The sequence below is a fragment of the Anopheles gambiae genome, chromosome 2 (genome assembly GCF_943734735.2).
Source record: "Anopheles gambiae chromosome 2, idAnoGambNW_F1_1, whole genome shotgun sequence".
Taxonomy (NCBI): domain Eukaryota; kingdom Metazoa; phylum Arthropoda; class Insecta; order Diptera; family Culicidae; genus Anopheles; species Anopheles gambiae.
In genome coordinates, this window is record NC_064601.1 from 93,913,639 (window position 1) to 93,927,055 (window position 13,417).

Genomic DNA, 13,417 nt, shown 5'->3' on the forward strand with positions numbered 1-13,417 from the left:
TTCAATAATAATGCGTCAATGTCAATTATTCCTGAGATAAATTAATGTGGACGTTAAAAATATGTGGGAAACGATCGATGAATTGTGGGACGAATTCTATAAATTTCAAGAAGACATAATAAAAATGATGGGAAACAACTGTAACGTTCTCAAGCAAGTGTCATGTGTAATTTATTATTCCTTATTTACATATTTTATCCAAATTATAATTTTGAATGAATTGAAACCTTCATAATACAGATTTTATAAGGGACTCAATTCGATTTGTAAGAAAAAAAAAGCCTTAGACTATTATTGTTTGAGCCTTCTGTAGAAGTAGGATTCAGACGACACTTCTATTAATTTATTGTTTAATGGTTTTTTTTACCAAATTCCTTCTTTTTTATTCAGTAACGGTCCAAAAAGGCCGTATTGCTTATACCAAATTCCTTTGAACATTTATTCTTTTTTGAGACGTTACATGGCTCACCAGTAACATCATTGTTACATGCTAAATTAGCGAACGGATCTGTGGCATTTGATGTCGATACCTTTTTCAATCATAATCAGATTAATAAAGGAAGGAAATGAATTTGTCCAATAACATCATTCTTCTGAAGCATTTAAAACCCACATGCACACATGGAGTTGCTCAGCGCAAGCAAAGATAAAGCCTCCACCACGAGATAGCGTCTGTCAGCACGGCTTAATCCGTTGACAACTCTGCGACAACACCGAAACAGGTGGCGCAGTGGCCCGATGCAGGCCTTTGGCCAGTTCCCCTCATTCGCACTGTTTCGATGTATGCGTGCGCACCGTCTGACACCCTTTGGTCATGTGTGTGGAGGTTTCGCGTCCGTACACCTTCTATTGGACACCGGTACCCGATTAACGGGCAAGCACACGCATTCAACCACTTTGACCGGTTAGTGTATGCCGGTAGTAAACGCTAGCCCCGCAAAACTTTGCCCCCCCCCCCCCCCACCCTCACCATTTCGTCCACTCTGTCCCGCACAACGGAACGTGTTTTTGCTAAATTATTATAGCAACGATTCCCTTCCCGCCCGGTCGAGTTGTCACGCGTTTGACGCTTTGTTGCTTCGCCCAACAACCTCACTCACGCTCTCCCTTCCCCCCTTTCTGGGTGGAATTATAAGCTGGCCGCAAAAGGCTCTCTTGTCCTTGAAACATAGATGATCTATATTTTTTTCGCTTCATTTGTCACTCGCATAACCTTCTTTCCTTGCTGGAATGTTGTGTGTTGCTTTTCTAGAAGCTAGCGGATTTGCTGATCGAAGCAGGGAAACAACGACAAAAAAGCTACTACCACACGGTGACACATTCAGGTCGTCCCGGGTCGTCACGGGTCGAGGCTGTGAAGGTGGTCACCGCGCGGGTTTGCTTTCGAAAGCGTGCGCATAGGCAATGTTGTGAAATTCGTACCCTTTTTTCGTAGGTCGCACAAGTGATCGATGATCGCGGATGGACGGATGGGGGGAAACAAAAACACTCTCAAACATGCACACACACACACACTTCCGACGAGGAAGAGATAAAGAAGGAAAAGGATGATTGTTTTTGTTGGGTACCTTGCTCACGGTTGTACACAGCTGTACTTAGCCGGTGACTCCGTTCTTCGACCAACAACTGGTGCATAGCTGATGGTTGCTTCCGCTGACATCTTTTTGGACGTTCATGAAGGTTCCATTCTGTCCGGTCCAGCGCTGATTGATCGGTGTTGACGGGTGGTGGTTTTAATAGATAATGGACCACATCGAAACACATATCGCATTGCGGGCGTTCTTGATTCTAAGCCGTCCTCCACTCCAGCTGGGGTTGGTGTATCGGTGTCATGTCAGGGCGTTCGATCCTCGCCAAAAGGGTGTTTCGATTTGCCATTCACCTGTACTGGGTGAAGAGGTGGTGTGAGAAGGTGTGTTGGATCATAAACATTGGGGCGCCGTTGGTTCCGATGTATTCAGCACGGTTCGGTGGACTTCCTCCGGTCGGATAATGGGCTTGTTTTGCGGGCGAAGGGATGCCAAGCCGAAGGGTGGACTAGTAAATTCCGGTTCGTTTACGCCACTCAGAGGCACATAAATTACCTGTGAGTATCTCGAGTGTAGTTGGATGAGCTGGTAGATGGATTGAGGCGTTACTTTCAACTACAGATAGATGGCAGCCAGACCCTTTTGAATATTCGAATAAGCAAACTAATAGTGGATTGGTACCAAGCGAAGGATTTGATGGTTATCGCTTAACGTAAATGTATGTAAATTTTGTGAATGTCAGGCAGCATGGTTGTGGTTCTGACATAATTTGTATAAATGTCATTGACACAGTTTTGTTGCGCCGAATTAAAACATAAAAAAAAACATTAAATCATCATGAATGTTTCCGTTGATTACAGATTCAATATTATGTAAAAGAGGTTATTTAGATTCTTTTCAAAGGGACATCAATACTTCAAGAAAATGTTTCCTAGGACGCTGCTGGAATTTGTATTTCATGTGGATGTATTTGAGAGGACTTTTCTCTAGACTGAGGGATTCGGTACATTTTAATGTTTGTTTGGCAGAATAGTGACGCTACTTAAGACTTCATCATTTCCTTTGCAACTCAACTCTTATGACTAAGTACACGTGAAGTATTATTATGTAGTATTATTATGTATTATGTAAACATTTTTAGACATAATTCTTCCAGCTACTGGTGTGCAAAATTACTGTAAATTACCTACTATGTCAAAGAAATGCATGTGTCATCGTTTAAGAGACATCCACGAAGAGTCAAAGTTAAAGAGCTACTTTGGAGAAGAGAAGGAACTGACAAGAAAATATGCACGCTCCTAGTAACTTTTCAAATGATGTTTGAATGATGTCTACAATGACCAGTAAAGAAGTTCTCAATACGAGCATTCAGAACCGATGTGTTATCGTGGTTCAACTTCAAGCTTTATTATGGCTTTATTCGGTGGAAGATGTTTGTAGACGACTAAGAGCACTAAAATACATAACAACAAAAGTAGAGAAATGTTTATAATGTCTGAAGCAAATTAAAAATTGAAGAACGAATTCTTTCGTACTTTTTTAAATTCAAGGATCTTCCAGCATCTTAAACTGACATGTACATTTGATTTCGGAAGTACACAATATGCCAAAAGTTTTATTATAAAGATCAATGATCAATCAAAGATCAGCTACATTGTATTGCTTACATTTTATTGCCTTTGCCAAGTTAGTTCTTGCTGGGATGTCATGCTAATGGGGGGTAGCCTTATTTATGATCCCAGGCATCCACTTCCTTCCCACCGTCCGTGAAGGCGTATCCCGACAATGTATGGTTTTGAGCCCAAAATTTGTCATTTTTATCCTTGGTAACTGTTCTCGTCCACAAAAGGCTTGCAGAAGCAAAAGTAAGCCCGCGAAACGACCTCACCATCAGCTGCTCTGGTAAGCAAATCAGTCAAGATCAATCGCAGGAAGCGGTGAAGCGGCTGGAACAATAAATAAACACAAAATTTCACCCACAACCCACAACTCTTGCTCCCTTTTCACCTCCTTCAATAACAACCACCAACCCGGTAAAGGCCACCCGCCAAGCCAAAAGCCACAATCGTTCGCACAGGTCCGGTTTTATTAGCTTCTTGCCTTGCGTTTTTTTTCGGAAAATAACACAAAGATATTATCTTCTAATGATTTATGTTCGCATCAACACAAACACAGTTGTCCTAGGGCTGGGTTTCGGAACGGACCGAACTCTCTATACGCCTTCGGTGACGAACACCACTTAGCCTCACCCCGTCCCCTTGTCACGCTGCTCCGGTGACAGTTGAAGCTGCACAACGGGTCCGCTTGCTTGACGGGGATGGGAAGGGTAGGGAAGAGAAGGTGTGTGTGTGTGTGCAAAGAAAAAAGCGAACGCAAGTAATAAAGCGTTAAACGTATTTCATGTTGCGCCCGATCGCGTAATGCCACCTTCAATGACCGAAGGAAGGAAGGGAAGGATTTGCCAGCGCGCAAAAGTAAAACAAAAAAGCCCCCCCTCCCTCTTCCTCGGACTAATGAACTGAGGTAGGGCTGCTGCCTAAGACGAACGAGCGGAAAAAGGCAAGCAAATAAACAAGTAAAAAGCTTTTTCCAAACGTCCAGAACGTTCCAAAGGTGCGTCTTCGGGATCGTTCCGTGGTCTCCCCCCCCCGGGTTAAACCGGATTTTTGTGCCGCGAATCGGATTTGGCTTAGGTTGGGCCTGTCGGGAGCTTGTTTTGGACACGCGTTAGTCACGGGATCATGCCTGGGTTGGACCATTAGCTGCCGGTGGCTTTCTGCGCCGATTCACTTTTCATCGCTGGGCGATCATTGCCTACGTGCCGCAGATCAGACCTGATGGTACGAATTCGAGCAGCCATAAACACGGCTTTATAGCCGCGATTTTCCATTGGAAGCCGCTCTCAAGAGGAAGAGGAAACTGGCTGGCTTGGGTGGAAAGGCTGCAATAAAATGCCTTCGTCGCGGGAGAGGATCGTGCAGCAATGAAGTCAAGGCTCCGAGGAAGGGTTATTTTTTTGTTTGTATTCCGCGAGGTCATTTATCGGTGCCGTGTGTCAATATCGTAACATGTTCCGGTTTTCGGTGGTTCAATTTGAACCGCAATGAACTCGACATAATTTAAGATTGTTTTGGAAAACACAAACACACACACACGCACACACCGATCCTACCGAAATGAAGCGTGACGACGGGTGCGATGTTTTGGTGTTTAATTTTGCGAAAAATTAAAACCATTTTTCACCAGGTTAGGTTTGGCGGTCGTGACGTGCCGCTGCGGTCACATCCTGGTTGGTGGATGGTAGCGTATTTTTTTTTTTCGATGCTTTGCAAACTAATTGAAAATCAACGAAGAAGATGATCGAAGTGGGGAAGTGGTAGCCGAATATATGGGTCGCCGGTTTTCCGAGCATACATTCAATTAGTCCGATCATCATGCTGATGATCATTGAATCGTGGGATCGTTCGTTCGGTTCCGTACAGCAACCACAAAACCAACAAGAGAAGCAACAACAAAAAAACGCACGCAAAATGTAAATAAACCTTCAACATCTAACGGAAGCAATCAAAACAACCATAAATCTCGTTGTAACAGTGTTGTAACCTAATCGCACCTAATCGATGTAGCGTCTAGCCAGCGTCTGCGTTCTACCGACCACTTCTAGCGGCTCCTGTTTGAGCAGCGCGACTACCGCAAGTTACATGATGCTCTTGGAGGGGAGGCAGCAGGTGGATGATCTTGAAGTTCAGGGCAAATAAGATGCAAGGATTAGTGTAGTGGGCTGGTTTTTATTTTTTTTTTCGTGCTATGCTTTCGTTTGTCCGAAAAGTTCTTCCTCGCTAGAACGCCGAGCTCATTAATCAGCTTCCAGCAATGTCTGGAGGTTGTTATATGTTCAAATCTTCCACATGGACACATCACGTTTGGCAGGGTCAGACGTAATTCCTTTGTATTGCCTTCACAAATCTTCAAACATCGATCGAACTGTCGTGCGGGCTGTACAGATAATACGACCGAAGCCAAAGTCCACACAATCACCATCACTCCCTGCCGTTTTGGCTGGGATTATGCTAATTATCGATGCTGAACTTTAAATGATCGACAATCAATCAAGCTGTGTTCTTTTTTGTGTATTTTCGGATACAGAACCGGGTTAGGAAACAGGAACTGTCTCACACGTAATGGAGGAAAAGCGCCTTTTGGGGAGGAACGGAAACGATCGTGCGAGACGAAAATTCCATCACCGATCGTTCGAGATGCTTTTTGACAGCAAGGACAGGATGGATGGTCTAACAGAATAGAAGGAGATAAACGACCGAACAAGAGGGAGACGACAAGTAACGCTGCCAATGTAGTCCGCGTGTCGTGGATTAGTGTAAATATTTTGGCAATACGCGTTCAAACCCGGGGCCACCCCCCCCCCCCCCCCCTGGTGCACGTATCGTGCGCAGGAATCTGTTGTTCTCGGTCATAAAACCTCCTTCACCCGGTCACTCCATCATCTCCTCTGGGTCTGCGTCTTCGAGGCGCTTGACGACCAACGGTCGCGTAAAGACGGCCCGAGCAAAAAACCTGCCGAGCGGGTTGGAGACACATTTTGCGTAGACGCGACTTAGGGGACAACTTTTATTCCCTGCTCCGCCGTGTATCTCCCGGTCGGCTCCGAACGCTTGGCTCCGTACTTGGCCTATGACAACCGAATTTGTGTTGTGCCCGATGGAGCCGTGCGTCTGGAGGCGTGTGCGTGTTCAAAGGTCGCTTCATCTACTCGCTTGCTGCGGTTGGCTGGTGAGCGTCCCGTAGCTGGCGAGCGGGGAGAGGATACATTTTACAGTCCAAATTAGAAGCTTCTCGAGCGTTTTTCTTGAGGGTAAAGTTAAAGGTTCTGGACGGAAGATGTCGCTCAGAACCTTGGGGAATTAGATTCTGACGTCACACTCTTCGAAATTGATGGTCTCGTGCCAATAAGTGAAGAATTTTTGGCAATACATTTAGGCAGCAATATGGTGAAGGACGTGAAATTTCTCATCGTCATTAAATTTAACGAACAGTACAGGGGTACTCCGGGAAACTGACAGTCGGCATCATGGCTAGTCGCGAAGGATACCACATACCAAATCAAATCGATCGCCATTGATCGATCGAAACATATCACGCTTGGAGCATTGCAGTGTGCTCGATTTGCGTCATAGCCGTGAGGAATGCAAATCGAATCTTTATGACACACCTCCAGCGGTTGTATCGTGATCATCCCGTTGACAGGCGTTGATCGCAAGATGATCGCACTTTACCGTGATTGAAGCGTGTAGTTCAAAGTATATCAGAATCTTTGTAGGAATTTTCTAGAGCACCGATTTAGCCCCCCAGGATATCCCTGGACCGGTGAGTCAGGAAGTTTTCAACTTCGGCAGTATGTTTTCAAGGTGCAAAGTAACGCCACAAATTGGAAACAGTGATAGCAATTCCTATAAGCGCACTCGCATTTATGAGAGTAAAATGAAATATCGGTTAGCTGAAATATCTTATTTTTGTTATCAGTTCTTTTGTGAGGATCTTATTAAAGCGAAGAATGCTCTAAAGAATAGGCAAATAAGGTCAATAGGCTCAAAGTCTCTTTGAAAGTAGTAAAGAGCTATGAAGTCAGTGTCGTCAATTGCTATTTGTATGTTTTCTATGATGAACATTGCTGTTTTGAGTAGGAAATAATACTCTGTATGTACTTTTTAAACAGTTGCAATTGCATCTTCTGAATCTTTTTACTATCCATGTTATATATCACATCGCAAAGCTGATGAATTGTGTCCTATTACTGTTGTTATGATATCGCTTATAAGAGTTTGATATATAAGTTAGAATGAAACATCTGTTTAGTTGACATTGAAAATGTTTGAAATTCTATTGAAATCGATACCAAAGCTTGCTCACAAATGTTGGTGCGCTTGGAGGAGATGCTGCCACTGTAGCAAATCAATCGAGCGCGGTTTCTTGAACTCAATCACCGCCAGCCAATGCCATAATGCTCAGTGATGCGTAGATCGCCGCTGCTGCGTTAGGCACTGCGGCTTATGGCACCGAAATCGGAACGGCTGCGAGACCGGTCAAGTTTGTGGGCTTATTATTAATTCCATTGTTTTACATCGACTCGCTCTACAGCCGAACGGGAGAAGGACGGTAGGGCGGACGGTAGATCAATCATCAAATAAGCAAACCAATTTATTGCCGGTCTACGTGACCGCAGGAGCAACCACATTCGGCCCCGCAAAATAAAACAAAACAAAAAAAGCTCCCGCGAAGGGCTTTCGACTAGAGTTCGTTCTAAGGTTATCGGACTGTCCCCTACTACCAAAATCCTATGACTAACCAGCACCGACAAGATGAACCGCTGCAGTTTCCTGGTCTGGGTTGCAGCACTGCACACAGCACAGCGCACAGAACGGGGTGGGTACCTGTTTGCATGAGACTGTTTTCCCGTCTCCGCACGGCAAGTCATCGGCAAGGTTACGGGCAGGAAATCGATTCACTCGGAAGTTTGGGCGCTCTCAGACACAAGGGGCATGAAATAGGAAAGAGACGGGGTTCGGAGTGGTAGCTTTCACCGGCTAGCTCGTAAACGATTATGTAACGTGATTCGATCTCGAGTTAACAAGGGGAGTTCGATCGTGCATGCAACATTCTAGCTCTCCATCAATGCCATAATGGAGTGCGATTGTTTATTGCAAGTACCGTGCTCAGTGTATGTGTGTGTGTGATTAATTAGCGCGCCAATCGCCCCCTCCACAGACACACTTAAACTCTATTTCCACAATCAAAAAGCATTAAGCGTAATTACATGAGCTACAACTGCTGCAAAACCCACTGCAGCGCCCAAGCCAGACAATCACACCTCGCTCGGTGACTCGATAATGTGTCGCTGGTAACGATTCACCCATTTTCTTATTACGCGCTGATGGTGATCAAATGAATGCCATGCCTCCCCGCATGCATCGTAATCAGTCGAAGCGAAGGAGCGTGCTTGTGTCAAATTAGAATGGGCAGTGATCGGTCGGCAACGCTCGCCCGTTTCGGTACGCTCGCTCGCCAGATTGAGCGAACCTGATACGACGGCTCTCGCGCGGTGACATAAGCAACCGTACTTCCGGCTTTTGAATTTGAAGGGCTGCCGTGCGGCCGTCATTAATCTCCGCGCTCATAAATTCATAAATCTCCGATTCTCCGGCCTGCGTTCTGAATTATGCAACGCGTATCCCTTGGTCCGCGAGGTTGAGCGAGTAGTGCTTGGCGGTAATTATTCGTGCCGAGTGCGAAAAGAGTGATACAAAGAGCCGAGCGGGAGTAAGACAAAACAGTAAAAGCCCTTGCGGAAGGCCATCAGCAGCTTGGGGGATTTGATTGTAGATCCTAACCGTTGGACGATCTACAAGACATTAATGAAGCTTTTAGCCGGTGTTAGCTGTCATTGTTGGTGCCAAAATTGCTAGACTTCAGATCGTGCCAGTCATAGACACCAGTCCGGAGGTTGTAAAGGGCAAAAAACCCTAAAGCCCAGCAGACTTTGACTGCACAACAATCAGACAACAGTGTAATTTGTGTCGCACAAGGTCGTCGCATTTTGTTGAGAGCTTCTCAGACACTGATGTGCTCTGGAAGGGAGATGCCTACTAGTCTCGATCTCACACTTAACAATGCATCCGATTCGTTCGATTCGAACGTTTAACACCTTCGCGTGCGGAAGTGGTGTTTTGCGTGCTGGTAAGCAACATCCAACAGCTGTTGCAAGCTTGTTGCAAGCTCACAACAAAAACGGAATCCGATCGCATGCTACCGTTTGCTAGGAAGTGTATTCTTCCCGCTCTCGGTATGCTTCGGAAAAGGTCTACCGGCCCAACCAGGCAGTCTCGAAGCATCCGTTGATCGCCGAAGCCCGGAAAACCTTCCTGCGCCGGTGCCCTGGCCGTCTGGCCCTAATGCTAATGTTGTCTACGTGCTTTTTCCCCCCTCATTTTGATTTGCACAACTTTGACCCTGCACAGAGCGGCGAGATCGAGTGTGTCGATCACGTCCAAGGATCAGACGGGCACGAGCAACCGATTCCATGCCCGTTGATCGATATGAGACACTATAGGGAATTCCTCTTTGGTTATCGCGGAACAATATTGCTCGCAACAACCCCTCCATCCCCAACTCTCCTGTCTTAATAATGCTAATAAAGTCTGAGTATGCACTGTGGTTTGTGTGTGAGAGAGCAGGTTACAGCGATAGATACATTTTCGTGTTGTAGCGTCAAATAATGAGCTCAAGATTCAAGATCGAGGACGATCGCGTGACGAGACGCGGAACGGCTCTGTGTGTTCCGATTCCGTTTGCAATGCGGCCCGCAAACCTTCACCGTAACGATTGACCGAGACGCGCCGATTCGGTGCTGGAAATGAGATCGCTGCTCACCCCACAGCCAGCTCACGAAGTGAATCAAATTAAATAATTGCCTACTGGATCGCTTGTTCCGTTCATAAACCAAATAACTTAATTTAATTCGATTTCCAGAGGTGTGTGTGTGTGTGTCTGTGTGTGGTGGTGTTGGCTAAGGACACTCACGGTGCAGGAGAACGAATTGGCTGAGTTGAGCTGCTAAGTAGAAGAAAACGTCTTTTTTTTTCTTAGCAGAATCGGTAGTTTCTCCTCTCCAGTTCACTAGCTGCGTTTTAGGCGGCCGCCAGTCGCCCTACCAAGATTGGTTTTAGTGGGCAAAGTTTTTGTGCTTTTTCCTTCAAAAAAAAAGCATGCCCACCATATTGCGCCTGTCACCCCGGAACAAATCACGAACTGAGCACGAGCGGTGCTTAAAATCCCGGCCAAGGAATCGGTTTTGTCAGCCGTATCATTGAATTGAACCGAGCGAAACAAAACAAAAAAAATCCCTCAACCTGCTGTGTCATTCATCTGGGCACATACTGTATTTGTGCGAATTTAGTTGGGGTTTTTTCGTTCGTTTTGCTGGCCGTGCTTTAAATCCTCCGGGTGGCAATGAACTGGGCCCGAATTTGCACAAACGACCATGTCCTCGGGACCGCGCGACCGAACGATGGCGAGAGCGAATGTTTTGGCACAGAGCGGGCTGTCTAGATTAGAAGTAAACGAGCAAAAAGTGAGGGAAAAAAATAAACCCACATAGGTTACGGCCACTTCCACGTTTAGTTTTGGGGGTGCGTTTTTTTTTTTTTTGCTTAATTTCAACCTCCCGTTCTCTATTTAATCTCCCGTGTCACGAGACGTGTGTGATTGAAACGTGTGTGCGTTTGTTGAAGGTCGGAACGGGTGGTACCTTTCCACCACCCACCAAGCGCATAAGACGCACATAATGACACTGACAGCCGGGCACGGCATGTGAGAGACCGGGGCCAAGTTCATGCGCCAAGTTCGGCCCCATGCCGGGTTTGCCACGGCCATTTGCCGGCCGGCACAGTTGCATGAGCGATTGTTCGGGGTGCGGTACTGCATCTGACTCCTTTCCCACAGGCCAACGACAACGAGTGTGGCCACGCCGAATGTGGGATTAATCCTTGCGTGAGGACACTCTGGCTTGGCTTGGGGTGGATAGAAAGGAAACTCCTTACGCTTCGGGACGTTGATGAGTTGCTTTGTTTTTTGTTAAATCCTAATGCTTGCCAACTTGAAAGTAGTACGAGAAATAGCGCTTCTTAAGCAGACGATAATCCACCGACGTAGAGAGTTGCTTTGCAACTGCAAACGGTGCTACAATCACTCATTTTAAAGCTACGTTAAAATGCACCTTGATGAACATGAAAGTAAGTACAGTGAACGACTTTATTTTACCTTCCCTAGAGACGTCTCTCTCTCTCTCTCTCTCTCTCTCTCTATCTCTCTCCTTGTGTGTACTAATCACACCAAGGTCAAGGTAAAGTCCTTACCCCGTATCCACGCACAAGTGCGGGGCACAATCCGTGATCTGTTTATTTCCACAAATTACCAACGAAATTGGCACAGCCTTCAAACAAAAAAAAAAAAGCGTCCGAAGGCAACGAAAGAGTGAAACGTGATTGTGTGTGCCCCGGCGGGGAGGAGGTTCGAACGCTTTCACACCGAACGAACAGTCGGTTTAAGAATATTGAAGCTGACATTGACCCACCGTGCTCGGTCCGCTCCAGGTGCTCGGAAGCGGAACCAAAGCCACAATGCAGCGCGCGCGGTGCATTCAATCACACTCGGGGCGGCGCGGCGCGACATAATTTCCCACCCGGCAGGCGTATTGCAACCACTCTGCTGCACCTGTACCACACCGGCGCGGAGTACATTAACGCCACCGACGGCACTGAATTATGGATTGTTTGAATAACGAGCCAATTTTTTTTCTTACCTTTTCTTACCTCCTCAGTCTCTGCCGTCTGCGGGCAGTGCTAGTTGCTAATAAATTAAGTGCCACCAGATTGTTGGCGTTGTCCGGTACCGGACCAGTGGGGTTGGGAGCAGTGGGTCGCACATAAATTGTAATCGATAAGCCGACACTAATGGGGACCGCTTAGCAGTGCCCTGTTTAGGTGTCAATTCGGCCTTAAATTGGAGCGATTGGCGTGGCCTGTGTGGGTGATAGAACGTTTAATAGAAACTTCTTTTACGTTGATGCCGATGCCTGTTCCTTGCCGATTCGCTTAATGATTGGTGAGTGGGGTTTTGATGGATTGTTTATTTGCATCAATTGCCCACGAATAGGGTGAAGGGTTGCTGCGCGTTACATTGATCTTCCTCGATCGACTGTGTCTGGAATGATTTGCCCGATTACGTCCAAGCTCATAAAGCCAACTCAAAATGGCGCACAGTAACAAAGCTTCCCGGGGGAAGCCACACAGCAAGAAAAAGAAAAACAAAGCAGCACAGTATTATATAACCGTAAACGTGCCCATGCAAAGCCAAAGCAATAAATGATGATCACGATCACACTCGAGATGATCAGCGGGTATATCACGCGTGCAATGTTGCACCGTATGGTCATTTGGCACGCCACACACACACACACACACACACTGGGGTGCTCCAGATCGACCACCCGTTCCGTATCCAGGTGTGAAGCTGGCCAGCGCAAGGGATAACTTGCCCAGAGTCTCCTTTGAAACTGCATTCCACCGTTCTATGCACTAATCGATGCATCGAGCGATCGAGCATTATTAATTATTGAAAATTGCACTGCCGCATTCGTGCCAGGTAGCGTGCCTTCCCCTTTCCCCGGATCGAGTCGCTGTGTCTGGTCCGGTCTGTGGTTCTAAAAGGTGATTGTGTTTGATCGCTCTTAACCCTTTCACGATCTCTCTCTCTCTCACTCTCTCTTTGTCTCACCGGTTACTTTGAGCGGTGAAGTGGCGCACGTGTCGAAGTATCCTGTTGCTACTAAGCGGAGTTTAGCGGACTTCAGCGTGCTTGATGCAGCTTCACTCACTCGATTGGCGTACGTGCGTGAGAAGCGCCTTTCTCTTCACCTGGTTGGAATGGTGGATTAATGCATTAACGGACATTACATTTTAAATGTGTTAAAAGGGGCTTGGTGCGTACGGGATAGCTAATTCGTTAAAAAGGGTAGATCATAGTCTTGGGGCACATTACGCAAGTAGTAATTTAGTGATTTACTTTTTTAATGTGCTCTTATCGTACCCGAAGCATCTTTTCGAAAGGGATCTAAGGTACTGAAATGGTAAAGAAAGGAACTGTAAATCGTTTGAAGTGACTGGAACACGTCACAATCGATCTGTTCCTTGTAGCAGCTCTCCTTGTGCTTGGAATCATTAGTCCTTGTCTTTCTGACAGATACTTCCAAGTGGTTGAGGTGGCTGTGGAATGATTTTATTATAGGTTGAATCATCGGATACTGCTCGTAACATTAC